The sequence below is a fragment of the Crotalus tigris genome, unplaced genomic scaffold (assembly GCF_016545835.1).
Source record: "Crotalus tigris isolate CLP2741 ecotype Arizona unplaced genomic scaffold, ASM1654583v1 scf7180000018489.288463, whole genome shotgun sequence".
NCBI classification, from domain to species: domain Eukaryota; kingdom Metazoa; phylum Chordata; class Lepidosauria; order Squamata; family Viperidae; genus Crotalus; species Crotalus tigris.
In genome coordinates, this window is record NW_024097035.1 from 262924 (window position 1) to 287365 (window position 24442).

Genomic DNA, 24442 nt, shown 5'->3' on the forward strand with positions numbered 1-24442 from the left:
ATAGGCGGCAGCCCGCACTCTTCCCTTTGCCCAAAGGGGTCCCCCTCCCCCCTGGAAAAAACCAGGAGTCTCAGTGGGAAGGTCCCGTCTAGTGCGGAGCTGGTCGATGTGTTGCCGCAGGACATGACCGTCGTCCAGGGATACCTCGTAGGACAAAGGACCTGTGACCCTGGACATAGTGGCAGGGACCCATGAATGGCCAGGCCTGTAGTTACGAGTCCAAACCGGGGCACCCACAAGCAGTTGTCTAGGTGCCCTGGGGTGTGTGATTGTGGAAGGTAGTCTGTCCGGGTGCAACCGGTCAAACTTGGTAGTCAGTTTGTGCCCCCAACGAAGTTCAGCTGGGCTCCTCCCAGTAGAAGTGGAAGATGTAGTGCGATAAGAAAGGAGGAAGTCAGCCAACCTGTGATGCAAGTCTCCATAGGTAATTTTCTTCAAAGCGTCCTTGGTGATGCGAACCATGCGTTCAACCATACCGTTGGTGGACGGGTGGAAAGGAGCAGAGGTGGCATGATGAATCACGTTGGCCTGTAAGAAAGCTTGGAATTTGGAAGAAGTGAATTGAGGGCCATTGTCAGATACGAGGACATCAGGAAGCCCATGTGCAGCAAAAATCCCCCTCAGTACTAGAATAGTCTTTGCAGTGGTGGTGGAAGAGACAGGTACAACCTCAAGCCATTTTGAATGGCTGTCAGCCAGAACCAAGAAGAATTGACCCTGAAAGGGCCCAGCGTAGTCAATGTGCACCCTAGACCATGGAGACTGTGTTTTCTCCCATCTATGTACAGGAGCTTGGGGCATTTCAGGGCGTGAGCACTGACAAAGGTGGCATGCATGCACCTTAGCCTCAATGTCTCTGTCTAACCCAGGCCACCACAAATGGCTGCGCGCAAGCGCCTTCATACCTACAATGCCAGGATGACCCTCGTGGAGGGAACCTAAGACCCTATCTCCTCATTGAGGCAGGAATGACAACTCTGCTCCCCCAAAGCAGACAACCCTGGAAAGTGGATAACTCGTTCCTTTTAGACCAGAAACTCTGAAACTCAGTGCCTGGACAGCTCTCTGGCCATCCAGATAAAACCCAAGATAGGACACGAGAAAGTGTGAGATCTGTGGCTGATTCAGCAGCCACATCCCTGGCATCTAAAGGGGACTCAGGCAAGGCCTGAATGGAGAGGATATTGATTGTTGGTGCAGGGTCAGCCTCTATTACTGGCAGGGGTAATCTACTGAGGCCGTCAGCGTGGCCCATTTCTTTCCCAGGTTTGTGAAATAAGGAAAAATCATAGGCAGACAGAAAGATAGACCATCTCAGCATTCTGGGGGAGATGATTTGGGGAGTTTGTTTATGTGTGGTAAACAGCCCCAACAAAGGCTTATGGTCGGTGAAGACCGTGAAATGCCTGCCATATAGGAAATCATGGAACCTTTTGATTCCAGCAACAACAGCTAAAGCCTCCCTGTCAATTTGAGCATAATTTCGCTCTGCAGAAGACAAGGTTCTGGAGTAATATGCAACAGGAACCTGAGTTCCATCTGGTCTGAGGTGGCTTAGTACGGCTCCCACCTCATAAGGAGAAGCATCACAAGCGATGTACACAGGAAGGGATTCATTGAAATGTGCAAGCACACTGTTAGAAGTGAGTAAGGCCTTAACCTCATTGAAACTTGCTTCGTGTTTTTGTGACCATTGCCACACTGCCTGTTTGTCCAGGAGCCTATGAAGAGGCTCAGCTACACTAGCCTTGTTTGGAAGGAAGGAGTTGTAAAAGTTCAAAAGGCCCAGGAAGGCCTGTAGTTCGGCCTTGGACTTTGGCCTAGGAGCATGCATAATAGCTTTCAATTTGGATTCAGCAGCGTGAATTCCGGTAGCATCAATTTTGAATCCCAGAAAATCTGTAGAAGGCACCCCAATTTTACATTTGTCCTTTTTAAATTTGAGGCCCGTTTTCCTGAACCTCAGCAGGACAGCCCTTAATCTCTCAACTAAGTTGTGTGTAGAGTCTCCAGCAATTAAGACATCATCAAAATAGGGGCAAACCCCTGGTATACCCCGTAGTGTGTTTTCTATTATGCTTTGGAAAATTCCAGGAGCAACATTTACTCCAAATTGTAACCTCTTTACCTTGAATGCCCCCCCTGTGGGTCACAATGGTTTGAGCTACAGCAGCATCATCATCAACAGGCAACTGTTGATACGCCTGAGCTAGGTCAAGCTTTGCAAAGACACGCCCCCCCTTGAGGGAGGCCAGAATATGACTGACCACGGGAATAGGATAGGCATGTTGCTGCAATGCCTTATTCAGAGTGCATTTGTAATCTGCACAGATGCGAATGTCCCCATTTGCCTTAAGAGGCATGACAATGGGGGTCTCCCAAGGACTGGAGTCGACAGGTTCTAAAACTCCTTGCTGAATCACGTTGTCCAATTCGGTGTCAATTTTACCTTTCAAGGCAAAAGGAACCCTTCTTGCTTTAATTCTTATAGGGTTGACAGTGGGGTCTAATTTCAGTGACACAGGGGGTCCTTTGTACGTGCCCAGCTGTGGGCTGAAAACATCTGCAAATTCTTTGCAGACTTCTTGTAGGTCTACTGTTTGCAAGCTATTGAGCCCTGTGACGTGTATTCCCAAGGCCTCAAACCAATCGAGTCCTATGAGACTCGTTCGCTCACCCCCTACTACTATTACATCTAATGGACCTTCAAAATCCTTATACTGTACGTTAAGGGTGACCTCCCCCTTAACACACACTCTGGAGTTTTGAAAGTCTGTTAACACAATATCGGAAGGCCTCAGCTTGTCCTGAAATCCGCTGCCAGAACAAATTTTCCTAAACATGTGCATGGAAATGATTGAAAGTGCAGACCCCGTATCCATAGCCAATGGAACCCCTTGTAGCTTCACTTTAAGTGACAGCTTTTTCTTAATGGGCTTGTGTGTGCCTGTCCTATAAATGCTTCTTCGCGAAGCACAGAAACCCATCCTGTTTTGGCTGGGGACCCTGGTACCTTTCAGGCGCAATTCTTCCCGAGGTTGTACCTTCTGACGGCCCAGACACACAGATGCAATGTGTCCCTGTTTTCCGCATGCCCTACAGATAGCTGAGCGGAATCTACAGTCGTTCCTCTTGTGGCGACCTCCACAACCGAGGCACTTGGGGAGAGCTGAAGAGTTTTCCTTCTGTTTCCCTTCTTTCGTGGGATAGAAACGGTCTACTTCATCGTCAGGATCCTCCTCTGGGTTCCTTTGGACTCCTTCCTGGTGCACGGACACAGCTTCTGGAGTGCTTCTGATCGGCCTCATATTCTTGATGGCACCGCCCACTTCCTCTTCTGCAGTAACCTCTCTCAAGGCATCTTGGAATGATAAGTCTTCTTTAGCGAAAAGTCTTTGCTGCAATTCTCTATGCCTCAGTCCGCATACAAATCTGTCTCTCAGCCGTTCTTCTAGATCCTTGAACTCGCAGTGTTTGGCGGCTTTTCTCAGTGCAGCAATGTATTCTTTGGCTGATTCTCCGGGTTGCTGATCCCTCTGTTCGAAGGTATGGCGCCAAGCGATGACGGACAACTTGGGCTGGAAGTGTTCCTTTAGTAGTTTTTTGAGATCTGTGTAGTTAACAGATTCTAGAGGTACAGGTGCTGCTATTTTTTCAGCGATTTCAAATGCGTCTTGACCGCAAATGCACAACAAGGTGGCGGCTTTTAAACTATCTTCTCTTACTTGATTGACTTTAAGATAGTTTTCCACCCTGGCTACGTAGGACTCCCATCTTTCCGGATGCGAGACGTCGAATTCTGAAAGTCTTCCAACTTTTGCCATTTTTGTAGAAAAGGAAGGGTCTATCAGCCAGCTTACCCCCGATGTTCGCTGGATTGACGGGCAGCTGCTGAGTCAACGCCGTTCCTACTGCTCAGGACTCTAGGGTAAGCTTACACCTTTCTTCAGTTGATGTAAGGCAATCCCACCTTCGTCGCCAGTGTTAAGTCCTTTGCGAAATGGCAATGACATGAGAAGCAGTTGTAGTTCTCAGGAACCTCTTTATTTCTGTTCATCATACTGGTTACAAGACGCCGACAACGCCCAAATCTCCCTGCCCCTTTTATAGGTGATTCCTGGGCCAAACTGCAACATTTGGCGTGCTTGCACTCGCGCATGCGCGCGAGTGCTGGCGACAGCCAGTCTGGTCCTGGGCAGCTTGTACCTGCCCGGGACCGTTGCAATGCCCTGAGCCTGCTTTCACAGGCTCAGGACATAACAACAAGCATTCAGGAATCCTCTGTAATTTATTTTAGAAGCCAAACTGACTTTCTCTTTAACCACAGTTTTTTCTAAAGAAGCCATTTTTTGAAGAAAAATGAAATGCTTCTCAAATTCAGCAAAAAAATACTCACCAGGTCCTACTATGAAAACTATTTTTTTCCCATTTAGGCTTGCCTGAGAATCTACTATTATGCCAAACAGATATTGTAAAGTGGCATTTTAAAATTCACGGAGTATTACTGAAAATCCCAGTGTAGAATACAAAATTAAAATTTAATTTTGAGTTAACATGTCTCCCACCTGTGATCATTGATAAATCAGATTCAAGCAAGCAGATGAGTCTCTCTTTATGAAGTCAAGTATCAAGAGTTTATCCTAATTTTAGGGATTTAAAGACAATTTAGATTCACATACTACTCTAGCACAACATGCAAGAAAAGACTAAAGAGAAGTTAGGGTGGCTTATATTTAATAAATGTATACATGTATATGACTTATGGTTAAAAATAAGTCAACTTCTGAGTATATATTTATGATTGACCCAATGTGAAGCATTTGGGATGGAAGCAAAAAGTATACAATCAAGGAACCAGTGTTTAAAGTTTAAAAATTGTTCCTACAATGTCCAGTTAGAGAGAAGGAAAAAAGACAAATAGCACCAGGGCTCTCTAATTGCCAACAAAAAATGCCTGATATTATGTCAGATCACCAGCCAGTATTATTGAGTACTGTCAACACTGAGTGGCAGAGATTTTCCAGATTTTCAGCCAAGAAGCACCAATTGTGGTGAATTTGGAACAAGAAAGGCCAAAAGGATTCTAACAATGTGCTGCACAATTTATTTTAGAAAGTGGGAAAAAAGCATGTAGGCCAGGTTACGAGTGACAAGTGATATAGAGCTGCACAAGGTCTGAATAATCTATTACCAGACAGCTGTCTGACAATACTCCAGGGATAGGAGTCTATATCCATTGAGCCAAACAGATGCTTCCTAGCTATCGATGAGTGGAGGAATAGCCAAGCTCTAGTATTCTTGAGCTGAGCTGGACTCTATTTATTTAGCATATGGCTAAATAAATCGTGCATATAGTTCTTTATGTGGTGCAAGACTCTAATAAAACTAAGTTTCTAATTTTCCAGGTAATATAGTTACATGTTTCCTTCAGATATCCCAGTTGAAAACCTCAGTCAGGGCCACTCTGTGGCCAAAATTTAGCCAACTCAAATTCAAACAAATGTCTGAGAAGGCTAACGTGGCAAAATATAGCACAGACATTTCAAGAACCCTTCAGGCAAAGCGGAAAAATCCAGCAGCATGTGGTTCAGGATCATATCATACAGTTTCCATTTTCAAGTTTTAAGTTAGTTTATAGATATTCAACTAGACTGTTTCTGATGCTGAAGTGTTATTTGAACTATGTTTGCACATATTGTTTTTTGCAAGGCTACTAGAATGAAAGAGGAGGAGAAAGAGGAGGAGCAGCAGCAGGAGCAGGAGAAGAATGATTAACTCCAAATTTTATAAATAAAAGTCAAACTTTATTTTAGAATCTATTCCCTCTGCAAACAAAATACCCTGGTTCCAGGATAATGAGAAAGAAATTAACTGAGATGTTTACAATTGAAACTGAATTAATTATAATGAGCCAAGTTCAAACAATACAGTATGGTAGCTGTTATGTATTGATATTGACTGTTAATGTGTTCCGGTAAATGTGTCTCCAACTGTTTTGGAAGGAAACTGAAGATTATATTTGAGCGGGTAAACCAGCTCTAAATCTGATTGGTTGCCGCCTAGTGGCAGCATGTATAAATATCTGTCAGTCTGTCGGTTGAGTTCAGTTCTGTTATTCTTGCAATAAAACATGTTGCATTAGATTGGTCTGGTCAATGCCTTCAAGAACTCATTACGTAACAGTGGCGACGAAAGTGAGATCTTGCCGAAGGATTGATGCCTATTAGAGTTGAAGTCACAGGGTTTTACCTCAGGCATCAGAGCCCTGGTGGGACCATGTCCCAACCCTGACTGCCAGTAAGCCAAACTGGAGACACATTGTCCTGAGGGATCTGTCCCCAGGATATAGGCAGTTCATTTCCTCCGTTGCAAGAAAGGCAGTGTCCAAGATCTCACCACTAATCCACCATGGCAAAGGTGGGCAGACTCTCCCACCCAGAACAGTGGTGCTCCTACGTCTCCAGGGTGGACACCTACTTGTGGACCAACCAGGTCGGAGAGGATGGGTTGAAAGCGGAGACTCTGCTCTGCGTGTGTGGACAGGCCACATACAACATCGCAGAAAATTTGGTGGCACCAGCCAGCATTGAATCAGTAATGTATGCTGAATTTAAAAAAAGATTGAAAGAACACTTTGAATCCAAGCTTTCCGTAATCACTTGGTGTCATGCCTTCGAACATAGAGCAAATGGCAGGGGGGTCGATATCTGATTTCGTAGCTGCTCTCCGGCAAGCATCATGCCATTGCAATTTTCCTGACCTGGAGGTTCACCGCAGGGATAGGCTCATATGTCGGCTGATGAATAGAGATTTGCAACAGCGCCTATTTGCAATGGAAAAGCTGTCCTTCCAAGATGCCTTGAAGGAGATCATGGCAGACGAGGCCGCCGGTGGAGCGATGAAGGCTCTATGGCCTCAAAAGACACCCCCAGCCAGGTGACCATGCACCAAAAGTCCATTGAGCTAGAAGATGTGGTAGAGGACGATGAGATTGACCGGTTATAGAGGGAAACCATTGGACAGAAACATCCTACAGCACAACTAGTCTTCAAAGTTGCACAAGCTATGGGGGCCAACAGAAAAGGACTGAATGCAGGTTTTGCACAGCAGTGTGCCATGCCTGTCGGAAGCATGGCCACATCACCAGAGTCTATAGAGGTCACCAGAGAGATGATCCGACTACAGATGCCCAGCAGAAAGGTAAATGGGCCCCGGGGCAGAACATTATCGAATACTGTTCTGGGAGGAGAAGCATCCTGCAGACGGGAACCCAACATCTCTTAAAGAGAAGCTGAGACTTCAAGTCAAAATACAAGGGGTTCCTTGCTCCATGGAGCTCGACAGAGGGTCAGTTCTGTCTACCATTTTGTATAAGACTTTCAATTATATCTGCAGACAGGGCAAGAAGTGAATTCAACTCAAACCATCAAGCCTTGTTCTGACAGATTTTCAAAATTGCCGCATCATGGTAAAAGGTGAAGCCACCGTGAGAGTCAGGTTCAAAGAGTTTGAGGGTTCCCTCAACGTTGTGGTCATTGAAGGATAACATACAAGTCTATTAGGATTAGACTGGTTCGAAGCCCTGGGCATCCAAGTAACTGGCATAAATCGAACTCAGAAAGCTGACCTGGCAGCAGTATGCCAAGAGTATGCTGATGTGTTCAGTCCTAACTTAGGACAATACAAAGGAGCACCCATATCCCTTCATCTTGATCCAGCTGTCATGCCAATCAGGATTAAGCTGTGCAGAATGCCATTTCTGCTTAAACCAAAAAATTAATGCAAAATTGGACAAATTAGTGCAACAGGGAGTGCTCCAACCAGTGGATAGTAGCCTGTGAGAGACTCCCATAGTGACCCCAATAAAGTCAAATGGGGATGTTCATATTTGTGCAGACTACAAATGCATAATCAACAAGGCACTACAGCAACATGCTTACCCAGTGCCAGTAGTTAGTCACATCCTTGCATCATTCAAGGAGGTCGCTTGTTCGCCATACTCGACCTTGCACAAGCCTACCAACAGCTGCTAGTTGACGATGCCACAGCTGAGGTACAGACAATCGTCACTCACAGAGGGGCATTCAGAGTTCGTTGCCTGTAGTCTGGGCTAAGTGTTGCCCCAGGATTGTTCCAAAGCATTATGGAACGGGCATTTAAAAATATACCAGGCGTCTGCTCCTATTTTGATGATGTCCTGATTGCAGGTGAATCTGCGGCAGTACTAGCAGATCGCCTCAGAGCAGTACTTCAACAATTTTGTGAAGTGGGGTTGAAGTTAAAGAAACAAAAGTGTCAGATTGGAGTGGACTCTACTGAGTTCTTGGGATTTCGTATAGATTCCTCCAGAATCCACTCATCAGAAGCTAAGTTAAAAGCTATCCAACAAGCCCCAAGTCCAAAGAGGAATTACAGGCATTCCTGGGACTTTTAAATTTTTATCGTTTCTGCCACACAAAGCGGCATTGGCCAAGCCACTCCATCGTCTTTTAGGCAAAAAAGCACTCTGGGTTTGGGCAAGCCCCCACAACAAAGCATTCAGAGCAGTCAAATCATTACTATTGTCTAACTCCGTGTTAGCACATTTTAATAATAATAATAATAATAATAATAATAATAATAATAATAATAATAATAATAATAATAGTAGTAGTAGTAGTAGTAGTAGTAGTAAAGTTGGAAGGGACCTTGGAGGTCATCTAGTCCAACCCCCTGCTCGGGCAGGAAACCCTACACCATTTCGGACAATGGCTGTCCAGTCTCTTCTTAAAAACTTCCAGTGTTGGAGCATTTACTACTTCTGGAGGCAAGCTGTTCCACTGATTAATTGTTCTCACTGTCAGGAAGTTTCTCCTTAGTTCTAGGTTGCTTCTCTCCTTGATTAGTTTTCACCCGTTGCTTCTTGTCCTGCCTTCAGGTGCTTTGGAAAATAGCTTAATTCCCTGTTCTTTATGGCAGCCCCTGAGATATTGGAATACTGCTATCATGTCCCCCCTTGTCCTTCTCTTCGTTAAACTAGACATACCCAATTCTAGCAACCGTTCCTTATATGTTTTAGCCTCCCGTCCCCTAATCATCTTTGTTGCTCTTCTCTGTACTCTTTCTAGAGTCTCAACATCTTTTTTACATCGTGGTGACCAAAACTGGATGCAGTATTACAAGTGTGGCCTTACCAAGGCATTGAAGAGTGGTATTAATACTTCACGTGATCTTGATTCTATCCCTCTGTTAATGCAGCCTAGCACTGTGTTGGCCTTTTTGGCAGCTGCAGCACACTGCTGGCTCATATTTAAGTGATTGTCTACTAGGACTCCGAGGTCCCTCTCACAGTTACTACTATTGAGCATGGTGCCACCTATGCTGTACTTGTGCATTTGGTTTTTCTTGCCTAAATGTAGAACCTTGCTTTTTTCACCATTGAATTTCATTTTGTTAGTTAGTGCCCAGTGTTCAAGTCTGTCCAGATCCTTCTGTATCTTAAGCCTGTCTTCTGGAGTGTTGGCTATTCCTGCCAGCTTGGTGTCGTCTGCAAATTTGATGAGTTCCCCATCTATCCCTTCATCCAAATCGTTGATGAAGATGTTGAAGAGTACTGGGCCCAGAACAGAGCCCTGGGGCACCCCACTACACACTTCCCTCCATATAGATGCAGTTCCATTGAGGACCACTCGCTGAGTACGGCCGGTCAGCCAGCTACGGATCCATCTGGTGGTGGTTCTGTCTACCCCACATTTTTCTATCTTGTCAAGTAGTAGGTTGTGATCTACTTTATCAAATGCCTTACTGAAGTCCAAGTAAATTATGTCCACAGCATTCCTCTGATCCACTAATTTTGTCACTTGGTCAAAGAATGCAATAAGATTTGTCTGGCATGATCTATTTTTGACAAACCCATGTTGGCTTTTAGTAATGACTTTGTTTGCCTCTAGGTGTTCGTTGATTCGTTGTTTGATTATCTTTTCCAGGATCTTCCCAGGTATTGAGGTCAGGCTGATAGGTCTGTAATTTCCTGGATCCATTTTTTTTCCTTTTTTGAGGATGGGAACTACATCAGCTCTTTTCCAGTCCTCTGGTAGTTCCCCTGTGTTCCAGGATCTTTGAAAAATATAGTTCAGTGGCTCCGATATCACATCTGCCAGTTCCTTGAGAACTCTGGGGTGTAATCCATCTGGTCCTGGCGATTTGAACTCATCTAGGCTGGACAGGTGCTCCCTAACCATTTTCTTGCCTATCTTAACTTGTGTTTCTGTTTTGTTTTTTATGGCACTATTTTTGATAGGTTGGTCTGTTTTTTCCCTTTGTGTGAAGACAGATGAAAAAAATGAGTTAAATAGTTCTGCTTTCTCCCTGTTGCTTGTCACCTTCTTGCCACTTCCACCCACTAATGGACCAATCATTTCCTTCACTTTTTTCTTGTTTTTTACATGTTGAAAGAAGCTTTTTTTGTTATTTTTGACTTTGGTCGCAAGCCTTAGTTCATTTTGAGCCTTGGCTTTCTTCACTTCATCTTTGCAGGCTCGGGCTATTTGCTGATATTCTGACTTAGTTATGTTCCCCTCTTTCCACTTTCTATACTTGTCCTTTTTATCTTTCAATTTGTCAGAGAGTTCTTTATGCAGCCATGCTGGTTTCTTTTGAGAGCTGTTATTTTTCCTCTTTGTTGGTATTGTGCTAGACTGTGCTTTTATTATCTCATTTTTCAAAATTTCCCAAGCTTCTTGAGTTATTTTCCCCTTGAGGATTCTCATCCATGGAATCCTTCCCAAGCCCTCTCTAAGTTTATTGAAATTAGCTCTCTTGAAGTCCAAGACTCTAGTTTGACTGTGTTCTATTGGTTGTGCTTCTATAATGTTGAATTCTAATATTGCATGATCACTTCCTCCCAGGGTTCCTATGGCTTCAACACCGTCTATCATTTCATCTCTGTTAGTGAGAATTAGATCCAAAATAGCTAATCCCCTAGTTCCCTTCTCTACTTTTTGGGAGACAAAGTTGTCTGCTAGGTTTGCCAGGAACCTGTTTGATCTTCCACTTGGTGCGGAGTTTGTCTCCCAGTTGATGTCAGGGTAGTTAAAGTCCCCCATTACTATTGTGATGTGCTTCCTACATACCTTAGTTAGCTGACTAGCAAAAAGTTCATCTATTTCCTCTGTTTGGTTGGGTGGTCTGTAGTATACACCTATGGCAATGTCATTTCCCCCCCTTTTATATTGACCCAAATGCATTCAAGACAGTTTTTATCATTGTTGTACTCTATTTCTGTGGAGATGTAGTTATTTCTTATATAGAGAACAACTCCACCTCCTCTTTTATTTGGTCTGTTTCTTTTAAATAATTTAAATCCATCTAGCTGTGTGTTCCATGTGTGGGTTTCATCCCACCATGTTTCCGTAATGGCAACAATATCGTATCTGCCCTCATTAACCTGAATTTCTAGTTCACCCTGTTTGCTGTTCATACTCTGTGCATTGGTGTATAAACATTTGAGTCCTTTGTGGGTGGCCCTGTGTTTCCTTTCTACATAACCTGTGTGGTGCCTGAGTTCCCCTATTGTCTTACCACCTATTTGGTTAGTGCACTTTATGTGGCACTCGCTATTAGAGGCTTCATTTTGCTTGATAGCAAGGTTGGTATTCTTGTCCACACACACATCTATGCTACATGCACTGATAGCCCTATAGTTTTTAAATTGCCGGGGACAGGGTTGTTCCGTATCAATTAACTCCCTGTCCCCGCTGTTTAGTTTAAATTTCCCTCCAGAAAATCTGTGAATTTATAGCCGAGTAACTCAGTCCCTTTTTTTGATGGATGCAAACCATCTCTTTTGTACATCTTTTGATTGGACCAGCTACTGACATCGTGACTAATATATCCAAAGCCTTCCCCTTTACACCACTCCTTTAGCCACATATTGAATTGTGCTATGCGCTGGCCTTTTCCGTTTTGCTCCTTATACACTGGTAAAACCTCTGAGAAAGTAAGCCTACAGCCTATTCTGCTAAGTTCCTTCCCCAAGCTCTGGAAATCATTCTGCACAGAGAGTACATCTTTTTGGGACAGATCATTAGTGCCAAGATGTACAATAGCCTCCACATCACAGTCCTTGCTGCCATTCTTGATTATTTTAGAAATACGCTTCTTGTCCCTACTGGCAGTAGCACCTGGAAGACACCTGACCTCTTTCAAAGCCTCTGTGTCCTTTCCTAAATTTACATCCCTTATAATTGAATCACCTACCAGAAGGTAGCTTCTCTTTTTGGGAGCCTTTCTATTCTTGCATGACTGATGTGCAATACCTGATTCACACTTCTCCCTGTCAAAATCTAGTTCTTCATCTCGGACCACAACCCCCTGCTTATTTGAGTTATCTTCACAAATACCTTTACCTGTCTCCTTAATGTCCCTATTAAGGTCAGCAAGGGCACTGTAACTGTTGTGCAGGGACACAGCGAAAGCTTTGTGTTTATGGTTCACAGCTCTCACCCTGCCAGATCCCACGGTTGTCCACACTGCCCTTTTCCTGCAGGATCTTTGTGGTAAAGGGGGCTGATAGCACGGAGGCTTACTAGAGTAGAGGGGCTGAACTGGACACCTAATTTCTGCCCGAAGAGCACGGATTACAGACCCTAGGTAAATGATCTGTCCTTGTAGGCTAGTGATTTGTTTACAGATGGGACAGTTTCCAAGTTTGAAAAGGGTACTGCGAAAGACAGCTGCAAAGCAGGTGTTGCACTGAACTAAGCTGGACATCTTAGATACAGGGGATGTCAGACACACTTGCCCTGAATGTACTGCTACTGTTTGTGATGTTTAGTTATATAATTATATAATTTGCGCGCCATTAGGCGCGCAGGCCGCTACTTTCCTGGTGGATTCTCCCAAAAGTTACAGATTAAGGAGCAGCTGATGCAATGTAGCACGTTCCAGCAGCCCGACCGGAGTTGAAATGGGGTTTAAATAGAGTATAATACACTATAAATATAATGGAGATCCAATCAGGGCTTCACTATTTTCCTAAACTTACAGATTAAGGAGAAGCTGATGCAATGTAGCACGTTCCAGCAGCCCGACTGGAGTTGAAATGGGGGTTTAAATAGAGTATAATACACTATAAATATAATGGAGATCCAATCAGGGCCTCGCTATTTTCCTGGTGGATTCTCCCAAAACTTATAGATTAAGGAGCAGCTGATGCAATGTAGCACGTTCCAGCAGCCCGACCGGAGTTGAAATGGGGTTTAAATAGAGTATAATACACTATAAATATAATGGAGATCCAATCAGGGCCTCGCTATTTTCCTGGTGGATTCTCCCAAAAGTTACAGATTAAGGAGCAGCTGATGCAATGTAGCACATTCCAGCAGCCCGACCGGAGTTGAAATGGGGTTTAAATAGAGTTTAAATGAGAAACTGCTCATGATTTTAGCATGTAATGCATCACCATATGGGATCGGAGCAGTTCTAAGCCATAAAATGGCAGATGGCCATGAAGCTCCTCTAGCTTATTACTCTAGAACATTATCTGCAGCAGAGACAAGGAAGCCCTTGCTATTGTAGTAGGAATTTAAAAATTCCATGACTTCCTATATGGGTGACCCTTCACCATTTTATTTATTTATGAGACTTATATACCGCTTTAAGTGCAAGCACTCTCTAAGCGGTGTACACCAGTAAGCAATGTATATATATATATATATTTACATTGCCCCCAACAATCTGGGTCCTCATTTTACCTACCCCGGAAGGATGGAAGGCTGAGTCAACCTTGAGCTGGTGAGATTTGAACTGCTGACCTGCTGAACAGAGTCAGCTAAAGTGGCCTCTTTACAGCAGACAAGTAGACTCCACGATGCTGCGATAGTCAATTTTTATGGTACCTATTCATACAGGCTAGTCCACAAACCTGGCAAGGAAATGGGCCATGCTGATGCACTCAGCCGATTGCCTCTGCCTCAAACAGACCCAGACCCAGCAGCTCGCATCTTGGCAATCCAGGATTTTCCTGAAATGCCCCTACATGCAGGAGATGTAGTCGCTGAAACTGCCACTGACAAACACTCAGTCACGTTTTGAACTGGGTGTTGAGGGGATGGCTAGAAAACAGGCCAAGTCCCGAGTTCCAAAGTTATGCCAGTAAAAAGGATGAGCTGTCAGCCCACAAGGGTTGCATATTGTGGGGAAGCAGGGTGATTGTTCTGCCCACAATGCGAGCCAGAGTATTAGAATCTCTGCATGAGGTGCATCCTGGCATTGTCAGAATGAAGGCACTTGCTTGAAGCTACTTGTGGTGACCAGGTTTGGATAAAAACATTGAGGCTCAAGTAATAAGCTGTAGGGCCTGCCAAGAAACCCGGCCAGAAATTCCTCAAGCACTAGTGCATTGCTGGAAGACCACGCAAACTCCATGAACTTTGCAGGTCCATTTCAGGGACAGGTATTCCTCATTGTCATGGACAGCTATTCAAAATGGCTAGGGGTAGTACCTGTCCAATCTATGACTACTGCCAGGACCATACAGGAACTGCACAGGCTTTTTGCTACACATGGCCTGCCGGATGTCATTGAGTTAGACAATGAGGCACAATTCATGGCAGCAGAGTTCCAGTCCTTCCTTAAAGCTAACATGATTAGGCACACAACTTCAGCTCCATTCCATCCAGCTTCCAACGGCCAAGCTGAATGGATGGTGAGATCCACTAAAAAGTCTCTTAAAAAATTAATGACTGGAGACTGGAATCATCGCCTGGCAGACTTGCTTTTATGCCAGCACACAACGCCGAGTACCGCTACAGGTCACAGCCCAGCAGAGCTGAGATGGGGTCGTCAATTAACGATAAATTTGGACCGTCCTCATCTTGACAGAGCAGCTGCAGAAACATCACAACCCAAGCCTCTTAGGAATTTACGTTTGGGTGAGCCTGTTTGGGCAAAAAACTATGGGCAAGGGGCACCTTGGGTGGTTGCTATTTTAACAAAGGTGTCAGGGCCACTATCCTATGAGGTGGCCCTGGATGATGGTCGTGTGGTCTGATGCCACATTGACCAATTGCGACAGCAGCTGGCAAGTCAGAGTCCAGGTGCAGAGGATGAGAAAACTATAGACTTGCATAGGGAAGTGGACATTCCCAAATCAGCCAGACCCACAGAGACTGTATGAGTTGATGTGGAATCAATGCAGAACAGCGAACCGTGTTTGCCGACGCGAGCGAAAACAGCAGTAAAAGTTTATCCAGTTTGGCCAAACGCAGTGACACCTGTCTACCTGGTGTAGACAGACTTAGTGGCACGGGTGTACTGGGTATGGCTAAATGGCAAGTTGATCGGGAACCCCAAACAGTTTTGCAGTGCTCCGAAAGAACTTGTAATCCACCAGCATATTTAAATGATTATGTACACAAAATATACTGGGGGTTGACTTGTCGAGAGGAAAGGGGTGTTATGTATTGATATTGACCGTTAATGTGTTTGGGTAAATGTATCTCCAACTGTTTTGGAGGGAAACGAAGTTTATATTTTAGCAAGTAAACCAGCTCTAAATCTGATTGGTCACTGCCTAGTGGCGGCATGTATAAATATCTGTCAGTCTGTCGGTTGAATTCAGTTCTGTTATTCTTGCAATAAAACATGTTGCATTAGATCGGTCTGGTCAATGCCTTTAAGAACTCACTACGTAACAGTAGCTATTTATTACATACTGGTAATTTGTAAAATGTTGTTTCATAGATTTAAGAAGAATATTTCTGTGGCATATTCTTTACAATAGCAATAACCATGATTAATTCAAAGGTGTTAAGAATTTAGTCTTTTTAAAGAAACATAAATACAAGACAATAATAGTTTGCAATCTCCATTCATTTGTACTAGAGATATATAACTATTTGCATAATTTACAAATGAAATACCTTACATTTGGGGAAATCTATGTTCCTTCAAAAGTATAAGAGAAATTAATTTTAACCAGATTCAAACTTCCTTGAATTTTGATTAAATAGATCATGAATCATTGGAATATTAATCAATTGGTTGATTTTGGATGGTGAACATAAATGTTGATCTTAATGAACAACTGCATTATATATAATGGGAAATGATAATTTCTCCTTTTAGAAGGGTGGACAACCTGCAGCTCTAAGCTACTTACTTGAGCAGTGCTTTGGGGTTGTCTCTAAGGCTTCCTCTAAGGAGCTATCGGCAGCAAAGGCAGTCATATGACTTCTATATATAGTAGTGAAGATGTTCACTATTGTAAAATTGCCTCTTAAAATAAAAAAAAAATGTTCTGCTTCTAAACCGGGGCTTAAAACAGCATGCAGTTCATGTTTCATTTTTTTGCTACCATTGCATCCACTTTTTAGTGTCTTAACTATCAATGAATTTGAGTCTCCCAATCAGTTCTCCAATGGAAATCCAAATTCCCGAGTCTCTCTACATATTTCCCTTTAAAATTCCCCTATACACATATATTGCATATTTAAAAAAATACACTTAACTTTCAAGTTGACTCCTGCCAACTGCCTGGACAAGTTCCTGTAGTTTTATTGCTAAAGTTTTGGAAGAAAAAGGCTGTCATTTCCTTTTTCCTAAAGCTGAGAGAGAAGACCTGACTCAGTTAACCTGATGCCTAAGATGGGAGTAGAACTCACAATCTCCTGGTTTCTTATCCATTGTATATATGGCTCTCATATTGCATAAACATAATGAAAAAAATGGAACTTCCCTAATGCATTTCTTTTCCTGCTTTCTTCATACTTTGATATGTTTTGTATAAAATGTGTTACACTGAGTCTCAGTGTGACATATCTGAGTTCTTCCTCCATTCCCCTGACCCAGGGAATGAGAATGAGATTGATTTCCCCTTTTGAAATAATCCAATCCTTTGAAAATCTGCACTGCAATTCATTTAAGAGTGCCAGGCATCCTTTAGTTTTGTGCTTCACATAGTTGTGCATCATATTAAAGATGAGAATGAGTTCTAAATCCCTGCATCCTTTATTTTTGTGTGGATTTCAGCATTCAGAATTCCCAACCAGCATATTATGAATATCTAGACTGATAGATTGGTTTGTAAATGATTGGAAACCACCATGATACTGTTTTCTTTTTAAGAACAGCTTAACCAAGCCATTATTTCTTGAATAGTCAAGAAAACAAACCAATGGATCATTGATAAATCACTTCAGAGTTGTTATTCAGGCTCTTGATCAGGCTCATTATCATATTTGGACACATTATGCAAAGACATAGCTCTCTTGGGATGTCTGGAAAAGTAGAAAGAAGAAGAAAAGGATCAGCAGCAAGGTAGACAGACACAGCAGCAATTAATGCACCATAGGAAAACATGATGGACCACATCATTGTGGCATTATTTCATTTCTTAGGTTGCTAAGAATCAACAGAGTTTGATGGCACATGATCAATCAACCAAGAGAATATGCTCTTGTTCATGACAATCCTTTTGAGACATTGACTCAGCACTATGCTTGCCAGATAAACCTAAATTCTAATTAACTACAATATACCTGAGTGAGTTATAATCTGCCATAGATGTTTAAGAATGTTGTGGCAACTTGTAAAGTAAGAAAGGTATCATTTCACATTTGACAACTCTGATTAATTAGATTATGATCTAGAAAAGCAAAGATACTACAGGTATATTAAAGGATTTTCTATTTTTCCTGCAAGAGATTAGCTAGCTAGCCTTCATGAAATGTATGATTTATAAAGCTCATTGTACTTAGGACTATAAACAAAAATGAAGAAACAAAAACTATGTTTAATAGCAATGCTACTGTAGTTAACAATTCTTCTTATTCTTCTCCATTGGACAGATCGATAGGTTTTTTGCTTTCATTCAATAATCTTGATTGTTGAAGAATGTCTGGACAAGTCCCTCCAGTTTTTCAAAAGTGGTTTGTCATTGCCTCCTTTCTAGGCTAAGAGAAAGTGACTGGCCCAAGGTCACCCACCTGGCTTTATGCTTACAATAGGACTAGAACTCAGTCTCCCAGTTTCTAGCCAATTCCTTAACCACTACCCGAAATGACAGAGATAAATGGATGGATGGATGGACAGATAGAATCAATTGAGCCATTTATCTGTTCTCATATTTGAACTCAAAACATTAATGCTATGTGGTATTAAAATGTATTATGAGGTGACTATTTCATTTTACTTTAGCTGGGTTATGGTATAAGAATTACCCTGCATCTTTGTGTTTTATTTTATCTGTTTTAAACCATTCTTCATAAAAATGTGGGTATTTTAACAAATAAAAAAATGCTGCATCTGGACAATCTCCAAAGAGACTGTGCAGATGAGTAGAGATCCAATATAATGCTTTTCCAATTTTTCATTTTCAAAACTATCAGACTATGCACAGTTATGTCACATAGCTTTTTTGCAAATTAGATTTGGAAATATAAGTTACACAGCTAATCTAATATATTTCTGTTCTTACATGAAATTTTCCATACACTTGCTTTGCTTAAAATCAAATTGACCATAACTGTTTTTACTGCATCTTTTCTACATATTCACTGATTTTCTGGACATTTCTAGTGAGAAATAATAGATGGCAGCTGCCTCTATTTATAAATGCTATCTGGGCTCCAGAAAGTTCAGTGACTTACAGTATTTTGGATTTCCTTTTGTGTTTTTCTTTCCAATTGTGTTTGGATCATGAATAGTGGGTTTCAAGCATCCCAAACGTCTTGGTTATTCTTTCTTTCCTTTGAATACATAATTTAATGTATTATTTCCTGGCATCTCAGGATGCTGTTGAAACTGAACAATAAAGAACATGTCAGGATTGCACAGTATCTTCTGGAGACATGGAAATAATGGCTGAGATGAAGAATCCTTACCTAATCAAAGGGGCTGAAACATTTTTTAAGTCTTGGGCAACAATATAATGTTTGGAAGCCACTCAGACAGACACTCACCTAATTCAATGGAGTAGAAGGAGGAGGAGAAGACAATGCAATCAGACTTGCAAGAGTTTGTTAGTATAATCAACTTTCATAGAAATAGTTCTAGTCTTCTTGTGGAGTTATTTCCTGCTCTTGTCTATCTAGTGGGACTGACAACAGGGCTAAGCAATGGGGAAATCTGCCAACCAAAGAGGTATATCATAAGGAATATCTTGGAAGACATGAATGGCACATTACATGTGTTATAAGTTGAACTGATTCTTAGATTATATTTAACATATTTAAATATACTAGAAAAAAATTAATAGATTGCCTTTCCATGTACACTGTTTCTAGAATCTGCAAAAGACCAATACATAATAACTATTACTATTTCCTGGTTTAATCAAGCTACTATTTACTACTTTGCTCAAACTACTATAATTTTGCCTAGATTTTGAAAACTATATTTTATAGGCCAGGAAGCAATGTCCCTAGTTATGGGTATAAAAGCAGCAAGAGATTCTGATTTTAAAGTTTCCAGTCCAAGCAGTGTTTTAGCATAGTGGTCTCCAAACCATTTTAATTGTATATATTTACCAGTATTTTCTTTTAGCTCACACCTTCAAAATATGTATGTTTATAAAGTTATATTCATATACAATTGTATCCTATGTCTATTATGTACTTTACAAAACACACTCCAAAAATAGGCATTAAAAAGTATAAGATAAAAATGAACTGAGTAATCTAATATTTTCTTCCTGCACCCCAAAAGATCTTCTCACTCATTACTGTTCAAAGGATTATCTGAATGCAACTTTCCAACTTTATGGCACTTAACAGTGATTGCAAGCATACAACACCTAGAAACAACTTGCAATATTTAAAATAATTAAAACAAACTTAAAATTCATTAACATTAGATTCTTCAAGAACAGCCCCAAGGAGAATGATTGTCAAATCGGAGAGTTCTGAATTATATGTGAATAGTCTCCTAGCTCCTTATATAGATATGTGAAATTACTTTCACATATGACTGAATTTTAAAAATGCTAATTTCAAATCTACAGATTAAACGGTTCATCTTAAAAAGTCAGCTAAATGATTCATGAATAATATTCTGTCATGACTACTAAAACAAAACTCTTTGTTTCTATCTCTGTGCTATGTATATCTGAAATGATTTCTGAATTGTTACATAGGAAGTTATTGGGGGAATTTGATTAATTAACAAATACTCATTCCAACTCCGGTCGGGCTGCTGGAACGTGCTACATTCCACCAGCTGCTGCTTAAACTGTAAGTTTTGGGAGAATCCACCAGGAAAGTAGTGAGGCCCTGATTGGATCTCCATTATATTTATAGTGTATTATACTCTATTTAAACCCCATTCCAACTCCGGTCGGGCTGCTGGAACGTGCTACATTGCATCAGCTGCTCCTTAATCTGTAAGTTTTGGGAGAATCCACCAAGAAAGTAGCGAGGCCCTGATTGGATCTCCATTATATTTATAGTGTATTATACTCTATTTAAACCCCATTCCAACTCCGGTCGGGCTGCTGGAACGTGCTACATTCCACCAGCTGCTGCTTAAACTGTAAGTTTTGGGAGAATCCACCAGGAAAGTAGCGAGGCCCTGATTGGATCTCCATTATATTTATAGTGTATTATACTCTATTTAAACCCCATTCCAACTCCGGTCGGGCTGCTGGAACGTGCTACATTCCACCAGCTGCTGCTTAAACTGTAAGTTTTGGGAGAATCCACCAGGAAAGTAGTGGCCCGCGGGCCTAACGGCGGGCGAATTATATAATTATATAACTAAAAATCACAAACAGTAGCAGTACATTCAGGGCAAGTGTGTCTGACATCCCCTGTATCTAAGATGTCCGGCTTAGTTCAGTGCAACACCTGCTATGCAGCAGTCTTTCACAGTACCCTTTTCAAACTTGGAAACTGTCCTATCTGTAAACAAATCACTAGCCTACAAGAACAGATCATTTACCTAGGGTCTGTAATCCGTGCTCTTCGGGCAGAAATTAGGTGTCCAGTTCAGCCCCTCTACTCTAGTAAGCCTCCCTGCTATCAGCCCCCTTTACCACAAAGACCCTGCAGGAAAAGGGCAGTGTGGACAACCGTGGGATCTGGCAGGGTGAGAGCTGTGAACCATAAACACAAAGCTTTCGCTGTGTCCCTGCACAACAGCTACAGTGCCCTTGCTGACCTTAATAGGGACATTAAGGAGGCTGGTAAAGGTATTTGTGAAGATAACTCAAATAAGCAGGGGATTGTGGTCCGAGATGAAGAACTAGATTTTGACAGGGAGAAGTGTGAATCAGGTATTGCACATCAGTCATGCGAGAATAGAAAGGCTCCCAAAAAGAGAAGCTACCTTCTGGTAGGTGATTCAATTATAAGGGATGTAAATTTAGGAAAGGACACAGAGGCTTTGAAAGAGGTCAGGTGTCTTCCAGGTGCTACTGCCAGTAGGGACAAGAAGCGTATTTCTAAAATAATCAAGAATGGCAGCAAGGACTGTGATGTGGAGGCTATTGTACATCTTGGCACTAATGATCTGTCCCAAAAAGATGTACTCTCTGTGCAGAATGATTTCCAGAGCTTGGGGAAGGAACTTAGCAGAATAGGCTGTAGGCTTACTTTCTCAGAGGTTTTACCAGTGTATAAGGAGCAAAACGGAAAAGGCCAGCGCATAGCACAATTCAATATGTGGCTAAAGGAGTGGTGTAAAGGGGAAGGCTTTGGATATATTAGTCACGATGTCAGTAGCTGGTCCAATCAAAAGATGTACAAAAGAGATGGTTTGCATCCATCAAAAAAAGGGACTGAGTTACTCGGCTATAAATTCACAGATTTTCTGGAGGGAAATTTAAACTAAACAGCGGGGACAGGGAGTTAATTGATACGGAACAACCCTGTCCCCGGCAATTTAAAAACTATAGGGCTATCAGTGCATGTAGCATAGATGTGTGTGTGGACAAGAATACAACCTTGCTATCAATCAAAATGAAGCCTCTAATAGCGAGTGCCACATAAAGTGCACTAACCAAATAGGTGGTAAGACAATAGGGGAACTCAGGCACCACACAGGTTATGTAGAAAGGAAACACAGGGCCACCCACAAAGGACTCAAATGTTTATACACCAATGCACAGAGTATGAACAGCAAACAGGGTGAACTAGAAATTCAGGTTAATGAGGGCAGATACAATATTGTTGCCATTACGGAAACATGGTGAGATGAAACTCACACATGGAACACACAGCTAGAGGGATTTAAATTATTTAAAAGAAACAGACCAAATAAAAGAGGAGGTGGAGTTGCTCTCTATATAAGAAATAACTACATCTCCACAGAAATAGAGTACAACAATGATAAAAACTGTCTTGAATGCATTTGGGTCAATATAAAAGGGGGGGGGAAATGACATTGCCATAGGTGTATACTACAGACCACCCAACCAAACAGAGGAAATAGATGAACTTTTTGCTAGTCAGCTAACTAAGGTATGTAGGAAGCACATCACAATAGTAATGGGGGACTTTAACTACCCTGACATCAACTGGGAGACAAACTCCGCACCAAGTGGAAGATCAAACAGGTTCCTGGCAAACCTACCAGACAACTTTGTCTCCCAAAAAGTAGAGAAGGGAACTAGGGGATTAGCCATTTTGATTTAATTTTCACTAACAGAGATGAAATGATAGACGGTGTTGAAGCCATAGGAACCCTGGGAAGAAGTGATTATGCAATATTAGAATTCCACATTATAGAAGCACAACCAATAGAACACAGTCAAACTAGAGTCTTGGACTTCAAGAGAGCTAATTTCAATAAACTTAGAGAGGGCTTGGGAAGGATTCCATGGATGAGAATCCTCAAGGGGAAAACAACTCAAGAAGCTTGGGAAATTTTGAAAAATGAGATAATAAAAGCACAGTCTAGCACAATACCAACAAAGAGGAAAAATAACAGCTCTCAAAAGAAACCAGCATGGCTGCATAAAGAACTCTCTGACAAATTGAAAGATAAAAAGGACAAGTATAGAAAGTGGAAAGAGGGGAACATAACTAAGTCAGAATATCAGCAAATAGCCCGAGCCTGCAAAGATGAAGTGAAGAAAGCCAAGGCTCAAAATGAACTAAGGCTTGCGACCAAAGTCAAAAATAACAAAAAAAGCTTCTTTCAACATGTAAAAAACAAGAAAAAAGTGAAGGAAATGATTGGTCCATTAGTGGGTGGAAGTGGCAAGAAGGTGACAAGCAACAGGGAGAAAGCAGAACTATTTAACTCATTTTTTGCATCTGTCTTTACACAAAGGGAAAAAACAGACCAACCTATCAAAAATAGTGCCATAAAAAACAAAACAGAAACACAAGTTAAGATAGGCAAGAAAATGTTAGGGAGCACCTGTCCAGCCTAGATGAGTTCAAATCGCCAGGACCAGATGGATTACACCCCAGAGTTCTCAAGGAACTGGCAGATGTGATATCGGAGCCACTGAACTATATTTTTCAAAGATCCTGGAACACAGGGGAACTACCAGAGGACTGGAAAAGAGCTGATGTAGTTCCCATCCTCAAAAAAGGAAAAAAAATGGATCCAGGAAATTACAGACCTATCAGCCTGACCTCAATACCTGGGAAGATCCTGGAAAAGATAATCAAACAACGAATCAACGAACACCTAGAGGCAAACAAAGTCATTACTAAAAGCCAACATGGGTTTGTCAAAAATAGATCATGCCAGACAAATCTTATTGCATTCTTTGACCAAGTGACAAAATTAGTGGATCAGAGGAATGCTGTGGACATAATTTACTTGGACTTCAGTAAGGCATTTGATAAAGTAGATCACACACCTACTACTTGACAAGATAGAAAATGTGGGGTAGACAGAATCGACCACCAGATGGATCCGTAGCTGGCTGACCGGCCCATAGCTCGTACTCGAGCGAGTGGTCCTCAATGGAACTGCATCTATATGGAGGGAAGTGTGTAGTGGGGTGCCCCAGGGCTCTGTTCTGGGCCCAGTTACTCTTCAACATCTTCATCAATGATTTGGATAAAGGGATAGATGGGGAACTCATCAAATTTGCAGACGACACCAAGCTGGCAGGAATAGCCAACACTCCAGAAGACAGGCTTCAGATACAGAAGGATCTGGACAGACTTGAACACTGGGCACTAACTAACAAAATGAAATTCAATGGTGAAAAAAGCAAGGTTCTACATTTAGGCAAGAAAAACCAAATGCACAAGTACAGCATAGGTGGCACCATGCTCAATAGTAGTAACTGTGAGAGGGACCTCGGAGTCCTAGTAGACAATCACTTAAATATGAGCCAGCAGTGTGCTGCAGCTGCCAAAAAGGCCAACACAGTGCTAGGCTGCATTAACAGAGGGATAGAATCAAGAGCACGTGAAGTATTAATACCACTCTTCAATGCCTTGGTAAGGCCACACTTGGAATACTGCATCCAGTTTTGGTCACCACGATGTAAAAAAGATGT

At 42.0% G+C, this 24442-nt stretch overlaps 2 pseudogenes; one reads left to right on the top strand and one right to left on the bottom strand.

Annotated features, from left to right (window-relative positions):
• Positions 1 to 291: 291 nt before the first annotated feature.
• On the bottom strand, positions 292 to 6258 carry LOC120312380 (annotated as a pseudogene).
• An 807-nt stretch (positions 6259 to 7065) lies between these two features.
• On the top strand, positions 7066 to 15031 carry LOC120312381 (annotated as a pseudogene).
• The last annotated feature ends 9411 nt before the right edge of the window (positions 15032 to 24442 follow it).